This window comes from Ambystoma mexicanum, chromosome 8 (genome assembly GCF_040938575.1).
Source record: "Ambystoma mexicanum isolate Mex_15411 chromosome 8, UKY_AmexF1_1, whole genome shotgun sequence".
Taxonomy (NCBI): domain Eukaryota; kingdom Metazoa; phylum Chordata; class Amphibia; order Caudata; family Ambystomatidae; genus Ambystoma; species Ambystoma mexicanum.
The window spans coordinates 1,543,159,432-1,543,175,976 of record NC_090929.1 but is presented as its reverse complement, the minus strand read 5'-3'; the positions used below and the strand labels follow the sequence as shown (position 1 = coordinate 1,543,175,976).

General features: G+C 44.7%; 1 long non-coding RNA gene across 1 annotated transcript; it reads left to right on the top strand.

The window, feature by feature from the left end:
- The first annotated feature begins 4,728 nt into the window (after positions 1–4,728).
- LOC138473192 (uncharacterized) lies at positions 4,729–9,950 on the top strand. The gene is made up of 3 exons (XR_011268732.1): positions 4,729–4,879; positions 8,469–8,619; positions 9,462–9,950. It is a non-coding gene; the product is annotated as an uncharacterized lncRNA (long non-coding RNA).
- The last annotated feature ends 6,595 nt before the right edge of the window (positions 9,951–16,545 follow it).

The following is a 16,545-nucleotide window of genomic DNA, read 5'->3' as shown; positions in this document are numbered from 1 at the left end:
CAAGCAGAAAAGAAGCAGAAAAGAAATAATATGATTACCAGGTGGGGCTAGTGGCCGGCACTTGCTTCTGGCAGGCACTGGGCCACGATGGGGGGTTAGGCCAGAGTCCTAGGTGAGGCTTGTGCTGGCCCGAGCTCCGCTGGGATCTCCTAGCTCTAGTCTCCCCACCTAAGAAAACACTCCTTTTGGGTTTAGCTTTAAAAATGCCATATCACAGTGAGAAAACATGTCCAAACTGGATGTACAATGTAGGCCAGTCTTATAGTCAGGCCTGGCCGAAGAGGTATGGGGGCCTAATTCAACATGATGGTTGGGGGACCCTTTGCTTACAATGCAAAACAGTCTGAGGCACCTGTGGGGTGCATACATCATAATGGAGAGGAAGAAATACAGCCATGGGTTAATAGCTGCCGATTTTCCCATTGCACTTGCACGATGCAAATGCAATGTGCCTGAAGATCCTCTGTCTGTTCTCCCTTGTCTTCTCCCCTAAATTGCACTGGTAAAACTGCAAAATCGCTGACGGGCCTATTTGCAGTGTCTCAACTGTTAAATGTATATTACACACTTACTGTGCCTCTGGAGACTATTATCGTCTCAGAATTTCAAGGTATACTAGACTGGGGGCAGCAAGATCAAAATGATTTTCCCATGATAAGACACTTTAGGGAAGTGGTGAAATCAGGATTGGAGTCCAGTCTTGCAATTAAAGTACTTAACCACATATCTTCCCAGCTACAGCTTGTGGACATGTCTGGGTTTTGATGGAGATGGCTTAAAAAGTATGCAAATCACATGATAAACCACGCTGACAAACATTTTCTTATAGAAATATGTGTAACACGAAAAAGAAAAAAAACACAATTTTTGTTGCCCCAACCCATCCTCCTCCCCATTTTCACTGGAAAGCTACAAGTACCAGAAGTAATATAAGCCCAATCTCCAAGTAAAAACCACTGAACAGGTTATCATGCCATGTTCATTCTAGAGAGGAGTGCCTGCTACCTTTTTTGTATTTTTTCAAGGAACTTGGGGTTGGTCATCCTCCATTACCTGGGAGAACACAGACGTGGACCCCTTGCTCACTGTGCTCAGAGAGGCACAGCTCCACCTCACTGATGGGACCCAACAAGGCTGAAACACGTGTATGGGGTTGCTGTTGGTACTCTTGTTCAAAGGAGGTTTGCCTGGCATTTTGGTGCTGTAGTGTCCTTGTGGGCGGGACAAAGACTGATATGCAAATGGTTATTCCTCCTTTGTGAAAAGTACAGTGAGCAAAAAGTGATGGCTGCGGACTCTCAAGTGGGTAAAAACCATTGAACAGGTTATTATGCCATGTTTATTCTAGAGAGGTGTGCCTGCTACCTCTTTTGTATTTAAGCTCCATGGGGTTTGCAAATGTGATTAGACACACAACAAAATGTATTTTGTGGTAATAATATGGTCACCTACATTTAGTCATTGTTTGACTAATAAAGAGAATGCAATTTAACTGTGCTGTTCATAACAAAATGTGTTTTAAAAAAGAGTTTCTGAGGAGAGTGGGGTTAAATTTGCTGGGTATACACTCTGTTCTATGTATAGTTATGGTATTCTGTTAAATGTCTTAATTTTGACACCTTACCACAGCGTTTTAAATGAGTGCTCTTTCCTGCTTATTTAGTTGGGAGTCGGCTTGTTTTGGGCTTCTTTTGCAGGGTCATTTGGCTTTTTTTTCTCGGGCCTGGCAGCGTGGGCAGCAATGGCGGCGGAAGAAGAAGATACGATGGTGGCCGTGCTCCTTGTGGGCACGAAAAACGAGATAAATACCATACCAGAGGTAAGTGTGCACACGTTTAGGGCACCTTTATTTATGTGGATGTGTATCTGGACACAATCTGGAGCACTGCGCACTCCACGAATATCGAGGGGCATGGAGGGGAGATGCGGGAAAAAAATAATCTTATTTCAAAGTCATGCTGGAAAGGAAGGAGGCTCTGACGGACTTATTCTGTGGCCCGAGGGACTGCTGAGGGAGGGTTAGAGAGGAATTCAGGAGGTGAGCCCCGGAGCAGTGTGCTGATCGAGAAACAAAGTTCACCCGTCAACACAAGCAGGCGCACTCGCCATCTAGCCCAGCACAACTATGAACTGGGGATTTATGGCACAGCCGGTTCCCCGTATGTCTCCTTCTCCCATTTCCAGGGCAGGGCACAACTGTAAACATCTGTCTACTGGGCAAAAGAGAATGGCAGTTCAATCTCACTGCTGTCTTTGAACGCGAAGCTTATCCTGTGTCATGCGTTACTTATTCACTTCAAACTGTTCAGCGCGCCATTAAAACCATCTAAACGCTGCGCCTGAGGGTTGAACACTAAACAGTTTGGTACCACAGTGACCGGAGCTGGATCTTTGAAGAAACCGTGCATGTATTGTAAAAACACATTGCAAAATGTTGCGGCCATTGACCACAGTACTGAAATTGCCAGAATCAATGACCCTGTAGAAGGGTCAGATGGGGTACTGGGTGTCACTGCCTGTTGGATCAAAGGACAGTGGCTCAGAGCAGGCAGGCAGCACGTGCATGGTCGAGAAACCCAGGTCTAAAAGGATGACTTAAGAGACCATCCTGGAGTCATCCGATGATCATCAAACTACATTAGAAGTCATTCCCACATCATCAGAAGTCATCACGCTGTTAAAGTCATCAGCAAATGTCTCAGAATGGTGGGTGATGAATTGGGGATGGGTTTAGGATGACTTGCTGATGATGCCAACATCATCCCTATTTTAGAAAACTCTTTGTTCCTGATGATTTTAGGATGACTTGCCGATTACGTCAAGAGCATCAACAGGTTTGCCCCAGATGATTCTGGGATGACCTGCTGATTACTTGAAGAGCATGTTAAGCCCTGATGATTTGGGGATAATTCTGGGATGACTTGCCGATTACTACAAGAGCATCACCATGAAACATGTTTATGTATCGCAAACTATTCTTAAAATTGGGCTTTTTTCGCTGCCGGCTGTCCCCGGGATAACCACAAGTTGGCGCCCCTGGTACTGGGTGCTGCACCGGGAAACATCCAAGATGTATTGAACATGTAAAACAAAACGTTTCATGAAGTAAAATATTTCCTGATATTTGTTCAGATTCAATATAGCCTGCATACGAAAGGAACACAATTGTAAAAAAAATAATACTTGTTACTATTTCAGTTCGTGCACACCATACTCATGTGTCCAGCAAATGGCAGCTTCTAAATACGTTCAGCACTATGACTATTAAAACACTATTTGAAATGCATACACAGCCAGTCTTACTGTTTTCGCTTGTGCAACATATAACCATTGTCCCCATTTGTACCCTGTACATCAAATTATATATATACTGGATAAGTGAACGAACTTGCTGTTGTTTGATGGGCTGATTTCCTGAAATGGCGTACGACCACAATATATATATATATATATATATATATATATATATATATATATATATATATCATGGCCTGCTGTAGCGGCCATGTAGTTATGGTTAAGTTGCTAAACCCATAGGAAATTAACCATAACGTACCCTTAACAATGTTTTTTATTGAATGAATATATATATATATATATATATATATATATACACACACACACACACACACACAGCACTGTGTAATAAAAATGCGTATCCGGGACACACAGATCGTTGAAAACGTGTAACTGTCCTAATTTTATGTTTGCATTCTGGGACTTGTAGTCTTGCCGTTGTAATGGCGCTACAAATCCCGGAATACAAATAAAAAAATATATAGGCATTGCCCTGTAGGCCAGTCCAGGCCTGGCAGCATCCTGGCAATGTAGACATGGCTCTCTTCATATGAAATCGTGCAGGTCAGGGCATGGGACCATTGGTGGAGGGCTTTGCAGTTCCCTCACTGGGCTGTCTCCATGTAGCTTTCATCTCGGGTCAGGTTGCCTTGGCAGACCTGCTGGGCTGCAGGTGCTCCATTTTTAAAATGTAAACTGCTTTTCACTTTACCGAAACATGGGCCCAATTCTGAAGTCCATGTAAAATTGGAAAAGTATTGTTCCTTGGTGGAACAACACTTTTCCTAAAAGCACCGTATTCTGTGACATTAAGAATGTGGGGGTACAGACATCAAAGCTTCCAGTGTCCCTAATATGGCCTGACAATGGCCATAGTGCCTCTGAGGAGTGCAGGACAGGCACTGCCTGGGGATTCTCCTTGCAGAGCGCGAAAAGGAGTTAAAATACGGTGCCTGTGAGGTATCGTTAACATCTATTGTGCAAGTCTTTCCTATGTAAGCTGCACATTTCCCAGATGGCTGTACCACTTTTCTGATTTACTGAAAGCATAAAGACACTTTTGTAAGTCAGAAATGGCAGAGTTTTGAGAAATGCTCAGAAATTAGAAAATGGCAGTTTTGAGAAATGTTCAAAGTGACACCTGAGAGAATTGTGTCTTTATTTAAAAGTTTTCAAGCTTCAGATTTTTTTTCCATTTATTTTGGATTTGGGGGATTTTTTCCAAGCAACGATTTGTTTGTCTTGGGCTGCAGGAGTTTTGGGGATTTTTTTACTGACTTCTTTCTCAGTAAAAACAAGCCACTAACACTACTTTTTATTTTAACTTAGTATATGTGTGTTTTCTCTATGTTTCTGAATTGTGCTGTTTCTTACTTTTGAAACCCACTCATGGCGTTTACATGTGCGCTTGCTTTTTTCGGTTAATTTGGGTGGGTCAGCTTGTTTTGGGCTTTTTTCGTACGGCGATGCAGCGCGTTTTTTCCTTCCACCTGGGAACACTGGACACCAGCTGAGCAATGGCGGACGAGATTCGAGCGTGGATCATGCTGCTGGGATCGATAAACAAAGCCAGAATCATTGGGTAAGGAGCTGATGTACACGTTTTAGGCTTTATTTCAGAGTGAGCCTTTTGCATAGTGAGGAGTGTGTCTCTCGGGAGTCAGACAGGTTGTGTTGATTTATGAGGCAGACTCCCCACGTCCAGCGCCCCCATCCGCCTCCTTGGACCAGCGACGCCATTTCTCCGTGAGCCTCCAAGCAGTGAGCACTGTTGCAGACCCTTGGTGTATATCATATGTTCTCCTGCTAAAGGCCGGCACAGTGCGTTTATCTGCAGGACACCGGCATGTTTTCCTTCCCTGGATAACAGGCTGCTGGCACATTTCATTACTTTCACACGGCGCAGCTCTAACCTGCTTTACAAGTGATATTAAAGCAGGCTAGAGCTTTACAGGAGAACATATAATATACACACGTGTCTGCAACATTGTGCTCCATTGTTTTCATACGACTTCAATGATCCAGCGTCATATATGCCAGCTATGGCTTTTGGGAGTTTCAGTCCAAAACACATCAACGTACCATGCAGCTGCAATTGTACTCGGAGCTGGGATTGGGTGTATGTGTATCATAGGCAGTGTGGGAGGGAAGGGGTGCAGTGGGCGCGCCTAGACCTACTGCAATTGATTTACTGGCACAACTGCACTTTATCACAAAACCAGCTGAGTTTTCGGGAGGGGCCAATGTATAGGACATGACGCATGGGTGGCACCTCAAAGAAAAGGAGCCTACAGTCGTAAATCCTACTTTGGAAGCTGTGCAGTTAGAGCAGCATCTGTGGGGTTCGATGGGGGGGGGGGGGGGGCTAATTTAATGAATATGTTGACCCAACTGTGCATTTTGAAAGCTCACTGAGGCCACGACTGTATTCAAAACGACCACATCCCTTTCAATTTACCCGCATTTGGCTGTCCTCTAAGAAATTCATACAGATTAAGAAAGTTCGTGCATATGTAGCCCCTTTTTCCCCAGGTCTAACTTGGGAGCCTGCACTTGAATGGGACAATAAGTTGGGGGGGGGGGGTGGTTTGGAAAGATAGCCACAAGGATAACCTGAGGCGTTTCACACAGTACACATTAGCTCTACATCGTGTGCCATCATCTGGGTGTAGTTGGTCACAGCTGTTTCACTGCATTTGGTGAAAGGCCGTTTTGCCAGGTTTTTTTGCTGCATTTTTGTTATGGGGTTTGGGGTAGGGGAAAATTAAGTAATTGTGGGTGTTGGGAGTGCGCCCCCATAGATAAATGGGGCAAAATGGGCAGGCGCCGTGGTGGTCCATCTCCCCTTGAATCATCTTTCCCTTCCCTGTTGATGCTCTACATTCATGGCTGCCTCTCCCTTGCCAGATGCCTTAGAAATATTGCCTTCTGCTTTCCTTAATCGGCTGTTGCAAGACCCCCCCCTGTGGCATGGAACATGCACATTCGCAACCACTGGAATGTAAACATGTCTGTCTTCAGCACTTAGCAATGGCTGGTTTGCTTTCGTCTTTGCAATTTTTTTTGGCAAATGGCCTGAACGATGGCACATGAATGCGGTTGCACATTGATGGTGCCATTTCACGACCAGGTCCATTCCACTGAATGCCCAGCACCTCTGAAAAGCTGGTGGAGATGATTGATCAAACCGCAGTCGCTTTGACATCTGTGCAGAGCCTGCTGACGCAGGTTCGAATCCCGGCAGCCCCAAACTCAGCCTTTTATCCTTCCGAGGTCGATAAATGAGCACCACACACCGTGGGTAATAATAAGCAGCACTCGGATACCTGAGGGTTCGTAGCACTATATAAATGCTAAATTATTATTATTATTATCCTGGCTCAGTTTGTTGGATCAGCCTGACAAAAGCACAATGTTGTATTTGAACAGCAGAAGTAGTTATAAAGCAACATACATTTGAGTAAAATGGTTATTCTTTAGGGCAGGGGTGCACAACTGATTTTGACAGTTGGCCAAAAGTACCTTACATGATGGCTATAGTGGGCTGAAAAGTAAATGTGGGCGGGGCGGTAGGCGCAGCAGGCGTGGCGGGAGGCTTGGCCCCACCCCTCAACCAAACACTATGCCCCATGGCGCTCAACCAAACACTATGCCCCATGGCTCCCCCACCCCTCAACCAAACACTATGCCCCATGGCCCCCCCACCCCCAACCAAACACTATGCCGCATGACACCCACCCCTCAACCAAACACTATGCCCCATGCCACCAAGCATGCACCATGCATACATACTCATACAGACCCAAACCCCCCCACACCCAACTCGGCACACAAACTCACAAGCATACACCAATACACTATGCACCCATACAGACCCGAACTCCCCACCCCCCAACTCGGCACACAAACTCACAAGCATACACCAATACACTATGCACCCATACAGACTCGAACCCCCCCACCCCCCAACTCAGCACACAAACCCACAAGCATACACCAATACACTATGCACCCATACAGACCCGAACTCCCACCCCAACTCAGCACACAAACTCACAAGCATACAGACCCCCAACTCACCATACAAACTCGCAAGCACATTCAGGCAGTCGCGACACACACTCCCCCTCCGCATCTCAACACACACTGCACTTGCACACAAACACATTCAGGCAGACCCGACACACACCCCACCGCTGCATCTCAACATACACTGAACTTGCACACAAACACATTCAGTCAGACCCGACACACACACCCCCTCCGCATCTCGACACACACTGCACTTGCACACAAACGCATTCAGTCAGACCCGACACACACCCCAACCCCGCATCTCAACATACACTGGACTTGCACACAAAAACAAACATTCAGGCAGACCCGACACACACCCCACCCCCGGATCTCAACATACAAGCAGCACAAAGATCCAACAAACACACACGCTCGGAAGACAACAAAGACTTTCCTAATGGAGGGGGCCGATGCTGCTTGCCGGCCGCCCTCCATTAGGAAAGTCTTTGTTGCTGGCGGGCCGGACAAAACGGCATGGCTGGCCGCAACTGGCCCGCGGGCCTTATGTTATGCACCCATACTTTAGGGTATATCCTACTTTTTTCATCTTAACACTTCCAGACTTGTTCAGTTGCTTCGTTGAACTGCTTTGTGGCTGAAGGCAGACCTGGTTAAGACATTTTTTTTATCACAGCAGTAGTGGGTTTACAACTCCAATTAAGTAATTAACTCTTAGAATACTGCTTTGAAAATCACAGGCAGGCACTTTAAGCGCAGGCACTTTAAGCGCAAAGTCTGATAAGGCTTGATTAAAGTGAGCTCAAAGTTCCCATAAGGAGGTATTTTGGGAGGGGCAGGATCTGGGTGTAAATGGCCATAGGGATTAAAATGACCATGGGCAGTCAATATTTCGGCAAATAACCAAACGCCTACTGGCTTTGTGTGCCTAGGTGTTCACCATTTCAGAAGTTCAGGTAAGACTGGCACCTGCCCGAGACACTTCCATGGGTGGGTTCCTAACAAACTTCCTTACTTGCTGGGCTGTGTCTGGGTACCCATCTGGCTCCCTGCGCTGGTTCCGGGTCTTGGTAATTGTCATTAGAATGCGTACTGTATTAAAATGTGTAATATTAATATTTGTGCTATTATTTCAGCATACTGGGACACAGTGGATTCCTGTCAGCAGGTAGCAGTTGAGCACTGCTTGGAACTGGCCGTTCAGTGGATATAGAGGAGGCGGACAGGAGCCACAGAAAAAGTTTTCCCGATACAAATCCCAACCCTGGTCCATCAACTGCATCAGAGGTAAGTGCCATTGGAGTTAACCAAAAGTTGGTTTGTGCCCTTATGAAATAAATAAATGCTTTTTCTCTATCCAAATACTATCGGTTGTAGGCTTCTGTGTCTCCACCCCAATCTCAAACCCTCCTCCCCAACATTCCTATGAAGCCATAGGGCTTCTAGACGACTGTGTCAGAGGGTGGGAAAAGGTAGCTCAAATACTGTGGCTCATGTATTAACCGGTTATTGTCCATCACTCATTATATGCCCACATGCAAACATATTGCTTTGTCCATTACTTATGACCCGTTAAGCTTCAAATGTCATAGTGGTGTCCTATGTTATTTTTTTAGATTGTTACAAAAGCAAGCACGCACATAGTTAAATTCCCATAGGTATATAATATCGGCATCAGTTGGCCCGGGAGCCAAATTTAGCTCCTGGTAAGCATGGTGTAAAGCTAACCAGGCTCTTCAAGGCTACAAACAGGGCTAAATAGCCCCCAGCTCCGCTCAATTTCAAACCCTGTGTATTTGTTTTGCTTGTATGGCTCCTTTACCAATGCACTGTCCATGGGGGAAACACGAGATTGGTAATTTCTTCACAATATACCAATTATGGAAAGAAGATAAACGGAGAGCCACTTCCTGGGGAAGTGACACTAATCTATATTAAATTCTAAGGAATTGCCATGGTTTCAACCAGATTTACAGCTTTGAGAAATGTAGTAATTCGAATTACGAAAGCACATTAGAGGGTGTACAGTGAAAATTGCCTATGCTTTATTTCTCACAGCCATGTGTCAACCAAAAAGTACTTTGCTTGCTCTTTTCAAACTTTTTACACGAATCTTTTTTGCGTTTCAGAATGTATCCATGTTAAAGCCAGGGAAATGGGCTTTCCAGTACTCTCTGCATCCGAGTGCAGAAAAGCCCTCCAACACAAAATTGGGAACTACCGGATGAAGAAGGAGCCAAACCTCGTCTTTTCTACACAAGTGTAGTTCCACATTCCCTTGCTCTTTTGCCTCGTCCTGGATACTAGTGTGACTCCCTGGACTGGTTCTCTTTCCCCTCTCAACCTTGCTCCCTGGGCTGGTCCCCACCGGACTCGCTTGCTCCCTAGGCTGGGCCTGTATACTCGTGTGACACCCCTGGACTGGTTCCGTGTCCCCTATCACCCTTGCTCCCTGGGCTGGACCGAACCTGACTGGTTCTGGGTCCCCTCTCACCCTTTATTTTTAAATTGTGAAGCACCCGTGTTTGGGATTGCTACAGTTGTGTTTTTGTGCTATGTACACAGTGTCCGATTGAACCTCTGCCTCTTTTTAATAAATATAGTCGGGGAAAAAAAAACGTGTCGCTTCTTTTTAAATATAGTTTATATGCCATTACATGGTCTTGACTTTCATGGCCATTTTACCTAAATGACTGTGACCTAATTAGTCATCACTATTGTTCTAAAGGCAATTCAAAATGCAACTCTCTGAAATGGGCAGCAATTAAGCCACAGTGACGCTTTTAAAGCCCAATTCAACAAGGTGCACCAAATGTGTTTTTAAGCATTTCTTTTCAGGATTATAGTAAACATTATTTTTGTTAAAACTCCTAAATTTATTTCCAGCTCATAAACCGAAACAATGCCTATATTGTTAAAGAATATTTTTGGGATTGCTTTGTTGTTTTGATTTGTAAAGTATTATTTGGTGACTACATTAATTGCTTTTGGATTTCAAAAGGTTTATTTGGGGATTGCATTGCATTGCTTTTGGATCTCTACGAGGGTACATTTAGCCAAAAGGAAGCCAGATGTAATCCGTTGCTTTTGTATTTATTTAGGGATGGCACTGCTTTAGGATTTTTATAGGATTGTTTGGGGATTGCATTGTTTTGGGATTTTTGCTGGATTGTTTGGGGATTGGATTCTTTTTGGATTTTTAGTGGATTGTTTGGGGATTGGATTGTTTTTGGATTTTTAGTGGATTGTTTGGGGATTGGATTGTTTTTGGATTTTTAGTGGATTGTTTGGGGATTGGATTGTTTTTGGATTTTTAGTGGATTGTTTGGGGATTGGATTGTTTTTGGATTTTTAGTGGATTGTTTGGGGATTGGATTGTTTTTGGATTTTTAGTGGATTGTTTGGGGATTGGATTGTTTTTGGATTTTTAGTGGATTGTTTGGGGATTGGATTGTTTTTGGATTTTTAGTGGATTGGATTGCTTGGATTGTTTTGGGATTGCATTCCACTGAGGATTGCTAATTAACATATTTCAGGGTGCATGAAGCCAAAAAGAAGCCAAAAGCAATCCTCTCAGTACAATGGGAGTTTCTGGAGTTAAATAGGATTTAAAGAGGATTTAAATGTTTGGGAAAATCCAGTAGCAATCCACTTTCAATCCAGATTTTTTTGGTAGGGTTTGTGTCTTTCAATTGGATTTAGTGACTTAATTTCCTTTGTGTCAGGTATGTCAATGTCGCCAGAATGTGCACGTGGCTATATGAGTGGCAGTAAAAAATGAGGACTTGGAAGGGGGGCTACCTCACAGAAGGCAACCACATGTCGTCATCATCTGTGCGACACGCTCTACTTTGCAGAACGCAGGTTCATGTCGGCCTAATCTACGGATTTAAAACAGAATGGTGTGTTTTGCTCTGTTTGAATGAGCAATAGATGACGAATACGTGTTTGTATGCGTTTAACCTTATATAGATATCATTGAGCATAGTTTCCTAGTCGTACAGGCCAGGACGGATTATGAAAGTGTTGCATTTAAGTAGTGAAATTCATGCGATCATTTAATTGGGTCGCAAGCAGAAATTCTCCTTATGGGCCTTAAAGTCTTGTTCTTTTTACTGTTCTCGGAAATCGCCATTTGCTTTGAATCACGCACGGGAGTTGGCACATAACACGTGACTCAAGTGCCATTTAACAAATCTAAATACAATGTAATAAAAAGCCGGGTTGTTAATTTCGTTAACGAGCAGAGCACATACTTTGCAGAAATGAAACGAAGACCATCAACTGCGCTGTAGTTTAATTTCGTCAATTCGCCACGAGAGGGAGACCGAGGCCGCAGGAGTCCTCCATGGAAGAGATGCTAATAAAGGTGCACAGAATCTTTCATTCTGTCTCGTGAATCGGAGCAAGACCCAATTTGTTTGGATTGATCTGCTCCGGGCAGCGTTAAAAACACAGACTCAGAAATCAGCACACTCCCTGTCTCTGTTATTGCCGTTTCTAGATTCTGAGGGGACTAGATTAGAGAGGCGAAGTTTGCCATTTCATCTTTGGCGTCTATATTGTCTAGTGTTCACAATGCAGGTGTGGCATAGTACACCACCATGTGTACAGACGACAGGGAAAGCCATCGCCAGAACATGCATTAACCCATTACAGTGATGATCATGACCTCATAAATCAAGACATCACGATTGATTTTACACACGTCATCATGAGTTGGCATCACGAACTAGACGTATGTATGACATCACCTGTGGCATTATGCATGACATCACTGATCCGTGAAATCACTGACAGATTACATATGACATCACGCACGATTAGATACGGGCTCCCAATTCATCATCGATTTACAAAGTTCAGACCATGTTTAAATATGGACTGTGGACTGCCCTTACTACTCTATAGACTGTGGATTGCCCTTAGCACACTACTGGCATTATTCTGGCCAATCCCTCTCTCTCCCACTCTCTTTCTCTCTCTCCCTCTCATTATCACACGCTCTCTCTCTCTCTCTCTCTCTCTCTCTCTCTCTCTCTCTCTTTCTCTCTCTCTCTCTCCCTCTCTTCTTCTATCTCTCTCTTCCACTCTCTTTCTCTCTCTCTCCCCTCATTCTCACACGCACACATTCTCGCTCTCTCTCTCCCACCCTCTTCCTCTCTCTCTCTCATGCACACATTCTCTAACACTGTTTCTCTGTCTCGCGCCCCTCTCTTTCCCACTCGCCCTCTCTCTCTCACACTCTCTCTCTCTCTCGCCCAAGCACATATTCTCTCTCTCACTCTCTCCCGCTAAAACAGCGCCAGCTGGCGTTTGTTCTGCAGGTTGCCAATAGTCGGCAGGGCCACTCAAGTGGTGTTAAAAGATCCGGCCTGTTTTACAAAAGCTGAAACTGCACACATAGTTGGGGCAGGGGTGGACTGGAAACCAAAAGAGGCCCTGTAAATCATTATCAAAGCGCCCACCCCCCCATTTTACACATTTTGATCAAGTCCAACCCTTTTCCCATGAGAACATTTGAAAATAAAATACAAATAGGCCCAAGGTGCAGAGGTCTACCGGGAAATCTCAGAGCTCCCTGTAGGTCAGTCCTGCCCTCAGTTGGGGTACATTAAGAGAATTGTGCCCTTTTTATTTGTATGGGGATTTCATGTAGCGAATGGAAGACGAGTCACGGGGCGCCATCTTGTCTGCCAATAAAGCCTCTAAAAAACGAATTAGGTCTAGGAAGCAGAGATTACACAGAGGCTGGGCAGAGGTCATGACCCAATAACGGTGTCAACATCAATTCACGAGATAGTGGCAAGGTTCCCCTGTCGACTGGCATATCTCATAATCACAACAAGCCCAGGCTGAAGTGGGGCAACTTAGAACTGTTGTTGTCTGGCAATATATAAAGTACTACTCCTATATTTAATTGATTTTATGGTAGCCATGCTACAGAGCCACTTGCAAGTACATTATTTGATGACTTAGTAAGAGTGGTAACTCCTTATCTGACAAAGGAAAATAGCAGGTAAGGCACACAAGTGGTGAAAAATACACCCTGGTCGATGCACAATATGGAACTGCTAAACATTATTGATCAATGCCTTTTGATACTACATAAGTAAGGCTTGCTAGAAGAAATAAAAGGAGCTCGTCAATGTTCAAAGCGTGGTAACGCTAGGGGCTCACAGGTGTTGGAAAAAGGACACCTTTAGAACAAATGTACTTTTGAATAGATGGCCATCTGACCTTCCAGGCCAATCTTACATCCATTGTTCTTTAAAAAAAAAAAGCAGGTTGTGATTCGAGCATTTTCAACCCAGTTTGAACCAATAGGATCTTCCGGAGACACCAGTCCAGCTGAAGTGTGCCATTGTCTTGGCTCATACAAAGGAGCATCACTTGTATCCAGTGCTGGAAATGGAAAAAATCTGGTCGGGAATCCCACAAGGTCCGGGGTGGGGGTGGAGTTTTGGGGGTGGGAGCTGTCGAAGGAGGCAGGGTTTAGAGGGGGCGCAACTGCGCAATTTCTTTTTTAGTGTTCACGCAGCACTAATGTGTACTTTCATTTACATTCTTTACATAGTATACTTCAGTTTTCAAACCCACAAACTTGGCAGATGTGATGCTCAGATTTAATTTATTGGTCACAATAGACTACATTTTAAATACTCTGGGCCTCATTACGACCATGGCGGTATGGGTTAACGGGTGCCGCTAATGGTGGCGGGACCCGATGTGGACGTCTGGTTTTACCAGATGTCCTTACCGGGTCCCGTGAGGGGACCAGGGAGCTAACAACGGGCCGGTCGTAATTGGCCGTTGTTAGCTCCCTGCACCCATTCCCATTGAGTGCTATGGGGGCTCAAATGGGAATGGGGAAGGTCCGGCCCGGGTTCCCTGTAGGGGGAATTACTCAGCCCTCCAAACTCGGAATGGCCCAGTAATTCCCCATTCAGGGAACCCGGACACGGACCTGGTTTTGGTGGCAGCCATGCCCTTGTTGAGGGCATGGCTACCGTCAAAGCCGTAATGAGGCCCTCTGTGTCCAAACTGTACAATGTCTTGTGGGGCAACCACAAAAATATTGCACTTGCCAGTATGAAGATTATGTGGTTACTTCTGACCAAATTGCAGCAATAGTTTACAGTAGAGACCAAACTCTTTTTTTTTTTTCATTGTCGTCCGGTTTCTTCTCCCGTGCCCGGCACGCTGTGTGGTTTTCTCCTCGGCGACCCTGAAGTAGCCATTTTTTTACATACTTTTTTGGGTGGGCCTTTACAGTGCACTAATAATACATTGCTCAATCTTACAATGTGTAGTGAGTTTCTAAGGGTTGTGAGTGTATTGTTCATGTGACTGAAAACACGTTCACATTCTGCAGTGTATATTGCTATGGTGTCCAGTGTTTTCATAAGTGGAAGCATTTCCTCAGGCACACGCTTTCCACCATTGTCCTTATATTCCCGGAAGCCACTCACTATTTCTCTAGCTGGTAGCTGAAACCTTTTGCAGAGTGCCTGCACTTCATCTTTCCCCTACAATCTGTCATAATCATTTGGCCAGTACCTAGAGTAAACTACTTGGCATGCCGATATCAAATTGTGAAACTCTGAAGCCATTGCTTCCCCTGAAGTGCCTGGAACATGTGAGGAGGCTGTGCTAAGGAGTCTATTTTGCATGGCATTTGCCAGACTTCGGAAATATTGCGGTCTATTGATTTCCATATCAACTTTTCTCCCTCCATGCAAAGTAACCCCTTGAAAGGTTAGAGTATTGGCAGATTCTTGGCAAGTCTGGTGAATTCCGTTTGCCAGCCTCCTGCCAGCACCTCAAAAACTTGAATTTGGCGGCAAATTAAAATATGGGCCCCTGGGAGAGTGACAGAGTTTGCTTGCAATTTTAGCGACAGCTCACACAGTTCGCACAGAGCATCTCTCTACAGGGCCAGGTTCTTAACAAACTCCACAGCAGTCAGCCTTTCCAGAATTCCTCTATATTTTCCCCTTTCAGGACCTCCACAGTTTGGGTCTACAGCTGCTGACTGGAAGTGAACTGCAAGAGCTGGATAGAGGTCCCAAACAGATTTCACAGTGTGGCAACTAGATGCTGACCATCTAGCATCAAGAACCCTACATATTGCACAGAAATTCAGTGCCAATTGATCTGCACACGTGTGCAATTCCCTTCGATTTTTGGCTGAGCAGTGATAAAGGGCATAAAGAGCATCCATAAAAGACTTAAAGTTGTTTGTGCCACACACTTCTTTTAAGGCATCCCCCACAGCTAGTTCTAGCTGATGGTTTCAGCAATGCCAGACAAGTAAACATGGATAGTTATCCGGTTTCCTCAGTTGTGCTGCAACCCCTGACACACGTCCCATCATTAAAGATGCACCATCGGAGGTGAATGAGACTAGGTTTTTTTTAATGAACTCTTGTGGGAAATACTTTAGAAGGCAAGACTGTATTTCTCTTGTGATAGCTTCTGCATTTGTGGGCTCACCTCCAAATGCTGTTCTGATACAAACTGATAGCACTGAGAGGTGACTCACGGTTGTGCATTCGTCAATCAAAATGGCAAATTTCAGGTCGTCTTCAACAATGTACTTGGTAAGTTTCATTTTCATTTCTTTACCAATAAAGTCACAAATATATGCACAACTTCACATGCTCTGCAAAACCCTGTCCTTTGATGACCCATTTTCAATCTTCAAATCCACTAGAACGGGCAAATCCGTGAATCTCCGATCTTGTTCGCTTACCATATATGCATTTCGGAAAATGCGAATGGTTACTTCCTCTTGGCATGCATTTTGTTTCTCTATGTTTTTTTCAAACTCTCCATCTTTTGCTCGCAGATCAATCTTTTCTGCTTCCTAGTGGCAATGGCTATCTTTGTGCTCGTATAGCTTATTTTGAAGGGCAGTTTGCTGCGCTTTTTTTGTTGTGGAGGCCGTGCAAGCAAGGGACTGAATCCATTCTTTGGATACTTTTATTACTCCAGTGTGTAATAAACCATGGTGGCTAACTTTAGCACACACAGTGCATCCAAACTTCCCCTTCTTAATTACAAGCCACTGATGCTGTGCCTTAAAACATGCAGCTCCCTCTTCTGTCCAGCCAATTAGTAGCTCGGATTCAAGTTCAATGTTACAGCTGGAAATGGTACCATCACTTCCTCTGGAGGAATTATCCTCCCACCATAGGTGAGGATGGTGAC